Genomic DNA, 9,150 nt, shown 5'->3' on the forward strand with positions numbered 1-9,150 from the left:
ATAGGGAACTTTCAGGATAGCATTTGAAATGTAAATAAAGAAAATAATATATATATATATATATATATATATATATATATATATATTCAAGTTGATGATTAACTCTGGCTTCTGGAGTATGTAGTAAATTTAGCTTCTACTTTGTAGGTCAGATAGAGCATAATAGTATACTTTTAAAAAGAAAAGAAAAGAAAAGAAGTGTTCTTCTGGTTCAGTAAGGAAAAAAGAGTATTTGAATACAAACCAACTACTTACAAGCAAGTACTTACAAATCTTGACTGTGGCTATTTCAGGCCAACACACTGTTAAGTAGTAGGTTAGGAGATAATTCTGTTCATTGCAAATACTGAGCAGCATTCTCTGCCTTGAGCTCCTGGATGTCAGAAGCACCTCTCATTCAAGGTAAGACAACCAGAACATGTTTCCAAGCATTTCAAAAGGTGGAGGGATTGGGGGTGGCAAACTTGTCCTAAGTGAGAACCAATACTGGAGCTACACAATGTTATCTTGGAGATTATATTCTATGAACAGGGTTGAATCTGTATCTTGTTCTTTATTGCTCACAGATTAGCAGCTATAAAACATATTGTAATGTGTGAGAGGAAAAGAAACATCTTTTTATGAATTATAAACTATCCAACATCTAGTCTTGCTTAGTTGGGACTTTCTATCTTTTCTGTTTAAAAAAAATATTGACTGAGTCAATAGCCAAATCTTTATATTTCCTACACTTTGACCTTAAGGTTCTCTCACAGAACCCCCCAAAGGCTAATCATTTTTGTCTATGCATATCTCCACTGCTTTTCATTATTATTTATTAGAAGAAGAAAATGATGTGTCTTTCTGGAAATAACTGATGCTAGCAGTTTATATTTCAGTCTAGATTTGTCACACCAACCCCTGTAGAATCTGTGTGATAAGTTCCACAGACTGAGGTGAAAACTTCACACTTGATCTTAGCCAAAGGCCAAGATGCAGCTGGGCATTGGTGGCGCAGGCCTTTAATCCCAGCACTCCAGGGCAGAGGTAGGCAGTTTTCTGAGTTCAAGGCCAGCCTAGTCTACAGAGTGAGTTCCAGGACATCCAGGGCTACACAGAGAAACCCTGTCTCAAAAACAAAACAAAACAAAAACAAAAACAAACAACAACAACAACAACAACAACAACAACAAGAGACAAAAAGGCCCAGAAGCAACAAGGTGAAAACTTCAAAAGAAGGAAGCCTCCTGGAACCAGTTGTAGAACTCTTGGCCAGAGCAAAATATTGAGCCGTTATTCTCATGGCAATTTATTTGTTTGTTTTCTTTTATTCCTTTTCTTGTTACATGTTCCTGGTAGCCTAGGCCAAGATCTTAAGTGAGAATAATGGGTAAGAAACCATCCTTTGAGATGGGGTCACTAACATGACCTTATGTCTGGGGGAAAACATCACTTTACTTTATAAATTATTTACAAAATTATATAATAGTATTATGATAGATAAAAACTTTCCCAACAATAAATTTTCACATGGCTACACATGTGTCATAGGAGGTTGGCTTTGGTATATGGTAAAGAAAGCCTTAAATAAAAAGATTTAAATTGGTTTAAATGTACACATTGAAGATTTATTAAAAAAATCAGACATTCAATGTTAAACAATAATTGACCATAAAAATTTACTAACCTTCTCTTGGAAATATGCCACTAGCCTTGGACGATGGCCCCACTGAATACATTCTTTCAGAGTTGTAACACTTGGATGATTTCTATTAATAATGATGTTACCTGTTCTGTTTGTGATTCATTGAATACATCTTTTCAGAGTTGTAATGTTTGCTCCATTTTTGTGCTTTACTGTGCCAAATGATAATGATGGTATTCATGATTGCTTCACTGAACAATCTTCTAACAGTTGCAATATTTGTTTTTTTAATGTATAAAAACCCCTGCTTAAGAACTGTAAAATATACTCAGATTCAAACTGCCTCTGTGTTTCTTTCTGTTTGACACTGCCGAATCCTTACCCACCTAGACTTCTAGGACCCTGGGGTGGTCTGTGGCACAGATCAGTTGTTTGCAAATAATATTGACTCCAGTAAAGTATCTTAGACAAAACAGGAAATTTCATCATCCAGCCAAAGAATTGTCTTCCATTGTATATAAATTGTTAAGATATAAAATAAAATGCTTATGTTGTAGCAGAGAAATTTCTGTACCTGACTATGAAATGTTAACTACAGGTAGAGACTTGCATTTTCCATATTTTTTACTTAAAAATATAATAGTATACTAGTATTAATTTTATTTATTCTGTTAGATGAATTGAGAAGGCTAGCAAAGAACTTGTAAAAACCACATTTTATCAAGAATCTCGTCTCTTTTGCAAATTTCAATTTGTGACTTCTCCCTTTGAACTTTATTTTAGAGAGCTAAAATAAAGTTCAAAATCTAATCTAAAATCTAATCTTAGAGAAATAGATTTTAAAATATAGCATACTCAATTATTCCATTCCATTTCCATCTCCTTCAATAAATCTTGAGGGTTCAATAATCTAATTTTGAGATATTGTATAATCTTATTTCTTCAGCTGAAATAGATAAAAAATATTTAGAAAAAAATATTCAATACCCTAAAAGAATGTTTCATCTTTCAAAGGATGTTCTTGAGGTAAAATACTAATCAAGGAAGGCAAAGTAGCAATATACTCCTTTAAATGATTGTCAGAGAACACAATGTCAGTTTAAAGTATAGAGCACTGAAGGGCTGGAGAGAAGGTTCAGTGGCTTAGAACACTTAATACTCTGACAAAGGACATAGGTTTGGTTATTAGAACCCATATGATCACTCACAACCACCTGTAATTCCAGTTTCAAGGGATCTGATAGCCTTGGAGATTGTAAGCAACAGATTCGTATAAAAATAAAGTAAATTGAAAAATATAGAGTATTAAAGAAGCATTCTTGGGGGAGAGGTTTAAACCCCTACATGTTTGAAAGAATATTCAAATATAGTGATCTAAATCGTTACCCAGAAATTTGAGGTTATATATCTGACTGAGTGAATCCATTTCAGAAAAAAATAAGTTCAAAACCTATACCAAGGTCAAATTTTTGGTTTTTGCATATGTAGGTAAGCAAATATTGAAAGAATTAGATGCAGAGTGTTTGGAAGAGTCAGGTGGAAAATACGTGAGGGTTCTGAATATATATTCAGAAGAATGTGGTCCTCAAAGCATGGAAAACTGTTATCAGTATCCAGTCAACCTTTTCTAGTAACTGGATATGACTACATACATCCCCATGGTGAATACAGATATCTAAATATCCAAATAAGCCATTCCTGACATGTCAGCAGTGTAGGAAGGAAGCATGTCAGAGACAGTGGGAAGGCACTCTACAGAGGACACTTACGTAAAATGGAACTGGTTCTTGGAAAAACTCATTTTCCAAGTAGGCGCCGTCTAGAGATAACTCAGCATCAAAACCCTGAATCAATGAACATTAGCGGACCATATTTAGAACACTGACAAATTTTGGAGCACCTTCTCTGAGTTATCGCCACCTGTCCTATGACCATGACACTTCAGCTTAAAATTCATCTACATTTCCACCAGCAATCCACATAGCACAGAATAGAATCTTTGATGGGTTAATTTAAATTACAGATATTAAATTAGGATTTAATGTCATTATTCTGTTCAGAATTATTTTAAGTAGACTTTCCTCAGGAAAATTCCAGAATTTTAAGCAATGACATTTGGCAAATGGCAGACTAGTTTCTGCATATAACATTAACTATATTATATAAGTGTATCTTATTATTATGTAAGTGTATCTTATATACATTTTATATACACTTACACACACACACACACACACACACACATGTAGGTGTGTGTAGGTTTACTGTTTGATAGTTGAACAAAGATGGATTTACATGAACAAAATGTAAATTATAACATTATTGTCACATGAAAGGTATTTTGGAATTAATTTCTTGCTGTAACTGTCAGATCTGTTTTCTTCTGCTTCTAACTGGCCACTGTTCTCTTCTATTTACGTCTTCTCTTTGTGCTTTATTTTTCCTCCTCTGCAGACCTTTGCTTAGTTCAAGTCCTTATCCTGGTACCTGAGCTAGTTCAGCGGCCTTTCAATTGATTTTTGCCTTTGTTTGAAGTCATGTTTTCACATTTCATCCAATGTCTTTTTATCTTCCACCAGCAAGTCACACCTACACTGTCCAGACGCACTTGCCGAGTGCCAGCTGTGCCGTTCTGGGTGACTCTATAGCATCTATAACTACTTCATCACAACTCATCTTATCTAAATGACTTTTATAATATTTACACTTAATTTGTGTGTATGTCTGCATATACTCCATGTATGTATGTACACCAAAAATATTCCCGGTGCTTGTCTGAAACTGGAGTTATAGACGGTTGTTAGCAGCCATGTGGGTGATAGAAACTGAGCACGGGTCATCTGTATAGGCAGTAAGTACTCATAACAGCTGAACTATGTCTTCAGCCATGAATCTTACATTTTACTATTGTCCCGAGTCCCTTGTTTCCACCCAGGAGCTCTCTCAAGGCTTTGAACTGTCCAGGTAACTTGTCCTTCAGCAGAATGTATCCGTTTCTGCACAGAAGAAGTACTCACTGCATTCCCTGGAAGACGCACATCTCTCCTGTCGATGAGATGATTGATGTTTGCATAGAACTGAAGTCACTTAGCCTGCTTCTCACGAGAACATTCAAATCTCAGAGTCTCCAACTCCGAGTAAAAATTTTGATATCATAAATGATGTGGCTGGCCATTGTCTGAGACTCTATTTGCTCCTAGTTTATCGGTTTTTCATAGCAACTGAGAACAAAACAACAGAGACAAAGAATTGAAACTTTGTAAGTCTAAACCCTTATGCAGACCTAGGATAGGAAGGGCCAAACCTGAAGTTCACACCCAGCTTGTGGGTGTAAGAGAGCTAAGTAGGAGACACAAGGCAGTTAGGGCAGTTACGAGAACTCATTTCTAGAGAGACATCTGAAGGAAGATTTATAGTGCTGCATCTCACTCAAGTCCAGAAGGCCTTCAAGAGGAGGGAACAGCTAACCATCGCTGACACATGCCAGGGAATCAAGGCTAGGAGAGCAAAACGCAAGCCTGGCCTGGGACTCCATGGATACTTGGAATAACTGAAGTTACAAAATATAAGTTGCTTTTATGTTATTTCATTTTAGGGTTGCTGGGGAATTCTGCATAAGGCCTTATGCATACGAGGTATGTCTACTGTCCTTATGTGCTCTTTATGTGTGGGACCCTAACCAAGATTTGACTAGAACAAGGCTTGAGGGAGGACATAAGCTGGAGCTGCGGAACAACTGGAGCTGTCACCAGGCCACACTGTGTAATGTGTGAGCTTTGTTGAAAATTACAAACAGATTGTCATGTTCAAAATCTGCTAAAAATTTCAAGAAGGTACAAAAAAGCATCTTATTCATCACAATGAAATCCTCGTGATTGGAGGAATTTTATTCAAAGTAAGGAACTAATTTCCAGCACCCTGGGTTTTTCTGAATCGTGCCTTGAAACAAAATGAAAATACCTTATAAACGTGTCTAAACAAATTCTCCTTGCCCACTGTCATGGCTACAGCTAATTTGATTTATTTACTCAGACTTCCCAGGGCGATCATACGCAGCTGCACAGTCTGTCACTGTGCAAGCCCACACTCGTAAATGGATGTTGAAAGATACTTTCGCGAACCTAAAAGACAATGAAGTTAAGTTGTACTTGTTGTTTAATTGAGCAATATTCCAGAATCACATTTTAATAAGTTATCGTGTAAGCAGTCTTGATGGAAATAAACAATATAATAATATGTGTATTAATTTTTAAATGTTTATGGTTGTTATTTAATTTACAAGTGAGAAAGGTCCCTATGAATACAAATCTTGATCAAACTAGCAAATTCTGCACCAACCACCCAAAATATCTGCACTATAAAGACAAGCTACGTGCTTTGACTCCCCTCTTGTGGTCTTCATTTGTCACTGCAATGTCCCTGGTAGCAAAAGCATTTCAAGTCTTCAGCAGGCTATTTGATGATAATGGGAATTTGGAATTATAGTCTAAAAATTTTTAAATAATTAATAAAATATTCTAACATGTTTTTCAATAATAAACTTATGAGTTGTGTCATGGGCCCCAAGTAGTTAATTTAAATATTTCCTCTGGTGCTGTTTTGCCATGAAGATTGCCCAGAGAAATGTGTCGATGTTTTCACACCACAAAATAGTCCTAATTGTCAATACTTGTAAGTCAGCTAGTGCCCTGGAATAAATATGACTTGCTGGTGAATTAGCATTATCTTCTCAATTAAGTTCTCTATAAGAGAATTCTGGACTAAGTTTCCATCCTTCGTAATGAAGTCCCTCTTCGGCCTCACAGGAGAACATGTGGGAGGCTGGACAAACACTAGGTTAAGGATTTGCTACTCTGCATGGCTGTACTAATATGTTGCCAGATAGTCCAAGGTGTTTCTTTTCATTCTTGCCATGACCAGAGACTCAATGGAGTCTTACTACCTGCCCTGTTCTCTCACCTCAGCCCCCTGCTCAAAAGATGCCTGCAGACTCTGCTCTTGGGACACTGATTTTTCAACATGATCTGGTCTGAACATTACAGACAGCTAGCTCTAATTGACCTTCTTTTCACAAAGCTAAGGAAGCATAGAGCTTCCAGATGTTTCCACACAGAAGACAGCTCATGCTGACACCAGGCACCAGGATGTGAAAGAATACCTGACATTGTATATGAGCTCCTTTTGTTGTTGTTGTTGTTGTTGTTGTTGTTGTTGTTGTTATTTTAAATAGTTCCAGAGGCCCAAATGCATACCTCTGTTGAGGACCTTTGCTCTTCACTTCCCTGTGGAAGAAGGTAAAGAGGCAAGAAATTATGTGTAGCAGGGCCAGGAAGGGGGCTGCTGAACCCTCTTTTGATCAAGACCCTACTCTGATAATAACTAATTTACTCTGATAGTACTGTCATTAATTCATTCAAAGGGCAGCTTTCTCACATCACTTCTGAAAGGTGTCCCCTACTATACTTGTGTTTTGGGTTGCTTTTCAGCTCATGAGGTTTAGAGACACATCCAAGCCATAGTACAAAGTGTCTACCCCTATTGCTCAAGCACTACCTGAGTTAGGCTGTTCTGGAAGCCCCATTAACACAGAGCTTTCCCGGTCACTCCCAAAGATTTTTGCTGATTCAGTGGGTCCAGTTGAATTCTGACCTGCACATTTCCACAGGCTGCCAGATGTGTTGCTGACAATCTCCCTAGAGCCACCTTTACAAACAACTCTCTCTCTCCTCCTTTCTCACACTGAGGCTTGTGTAAAGTGTAATGACACTTTGTTTCCTGTTAGGGTAATCCTTAGAGTCATGGCATCTCCACACACCAAGGTCTGTGTAAGCATGTCATATTTCCTGACTGTACTGAATTGTTATTATATGATATTATAGAGGGATTTTAATGATTAATAGTTGATAATTTCATAAAACATATAATTAAAATAGTCTCAATATATTAATTATGAACACATGACACTACTGAACAGGTAAATTGTGACTCTGACAAAGAACCTGACAAAGAGCAGTTTAGGAAGGGGTGTGGGTGGTCAAGGCACTGAGATGGAGTTGAGAACTTGAGGTGTTTGGTCAAGGTACACGAAGAGGTGAATACAGGTGTATGCAGGATTTCTTTCACTCCCCCCCCCCACACACACACACCACTTGAAATTCATTCTGGTCCCTCAACTCATAGGAAGTTGGCATCTACAAAGTGGGTCTTCCGCTCCTCGGCTGCTGAGTCTCTTTAGAAACGTTCACAAACACATCCATAAGTATATCTCCAAATCCAATGAAGTTAACAAGGCGTTTGATTATCACAGTTATCAATCATAAATAAGGGTCTTTATGTTTGCGATAGCTCAGAGACTCCTGATCATTATTTCACATTCCTGGTAGATAACATAATCCTTACAGTCAAATATAAATAAAAATAATTTTACAACCATTCAATTGTTTAACACAAATGACATTTAATTAACAGCTGTAATGGTTTTCCCTTTTAACCAGAATGTTAAAATATTTGAAATGTCTTGCAATAATAGAAACAAGTTTCAAAACTAGTGGAATGTGGGTGTGTCCAGCGTTCCAGAGACAGTGTTCTCATCTTGTTGGGGCAGTCCGCTCCTGGCCAATGAGATGATTCTGTAAGAGGACATTGGCTGCTTTCCATTCATGTCAGGGGTGAGATTCAAAGCCCTCACTTGAACTGTGCTGGTGTCTTCCCAGGTTCCCTATAACAGGCCCTGCTCTGCAAACCACGCTTTGGACTTCTTGTCCTGATCCATTGGAAGGGTCTGCAGACATTTTCACAATGGTGAGGGTGTCCGCTCACACTGGAAAGTAGTGTCCTCCTTGGCTCTCCTTTCTGATGTAGATGCTGCCTCCTTTTTGGAGAGGAGGGGAAGAGGCTATTAATGGCTTACGGCTGAGGCACTGACAGCTTTCAGGTACCTCAGATTGTGTTTTCCTCTGCAGACCACATGAAAACAGTGTAATGGGAACATCTATAACATTTTCAAAGCACAGTGCCCAGTCCCTCCAGCAGATAATATATTGAAATACTGGCCGCTGCTTCCTGCCTCCTCTTCTGTCCTGATTTTTATAGTAAGCCTCTTTTGAAAACCTCAACCTCATATAAAAGACTCAAGGATTAATATTTATGAAAAATCTCTAATTTCTCCTTCTTCTTGTGTTTTTACCTATAAACTATAGAAACAAACGATTTCTTTATTTTTTTCCTATTCATTATTGTAATATACATGGCATACATCTTATTAACTTTATCGCTTAAGGAAGATTGTGCAGTCTTCCTTCCCTGGTGAGTGTTAGAATAATCCCAAGAAAAGAAAATTCATTGGGAATTTTTAATAACTTAAAGTACTATTGTAATTAACCCCAGCCCGACTCCAGTAATTCAGTGCCAGCAGTCACTGTAGCAGCAGCAGCCAAATATGATGTGTGCCCTTTAGAAAGTCCCTACCATCACCGTTTGCTTGCTTGCTCTATAGCTCTGTCTCTCTTGCTCTATAGCTCTGTCTC

This window comes from Mus pahari, chromosome 4 (assembly GCF_900095145.1).
Source record: "Mus pahari chromosome 4, PAHARI_EIJ_v1.1, whole genome shotgun sequence".
Lineage (NCBI taxonomy): Eukaryota > Metazoa > Chordata > Mammalia > Rodentia > Muridae > Mus > Mus pahari.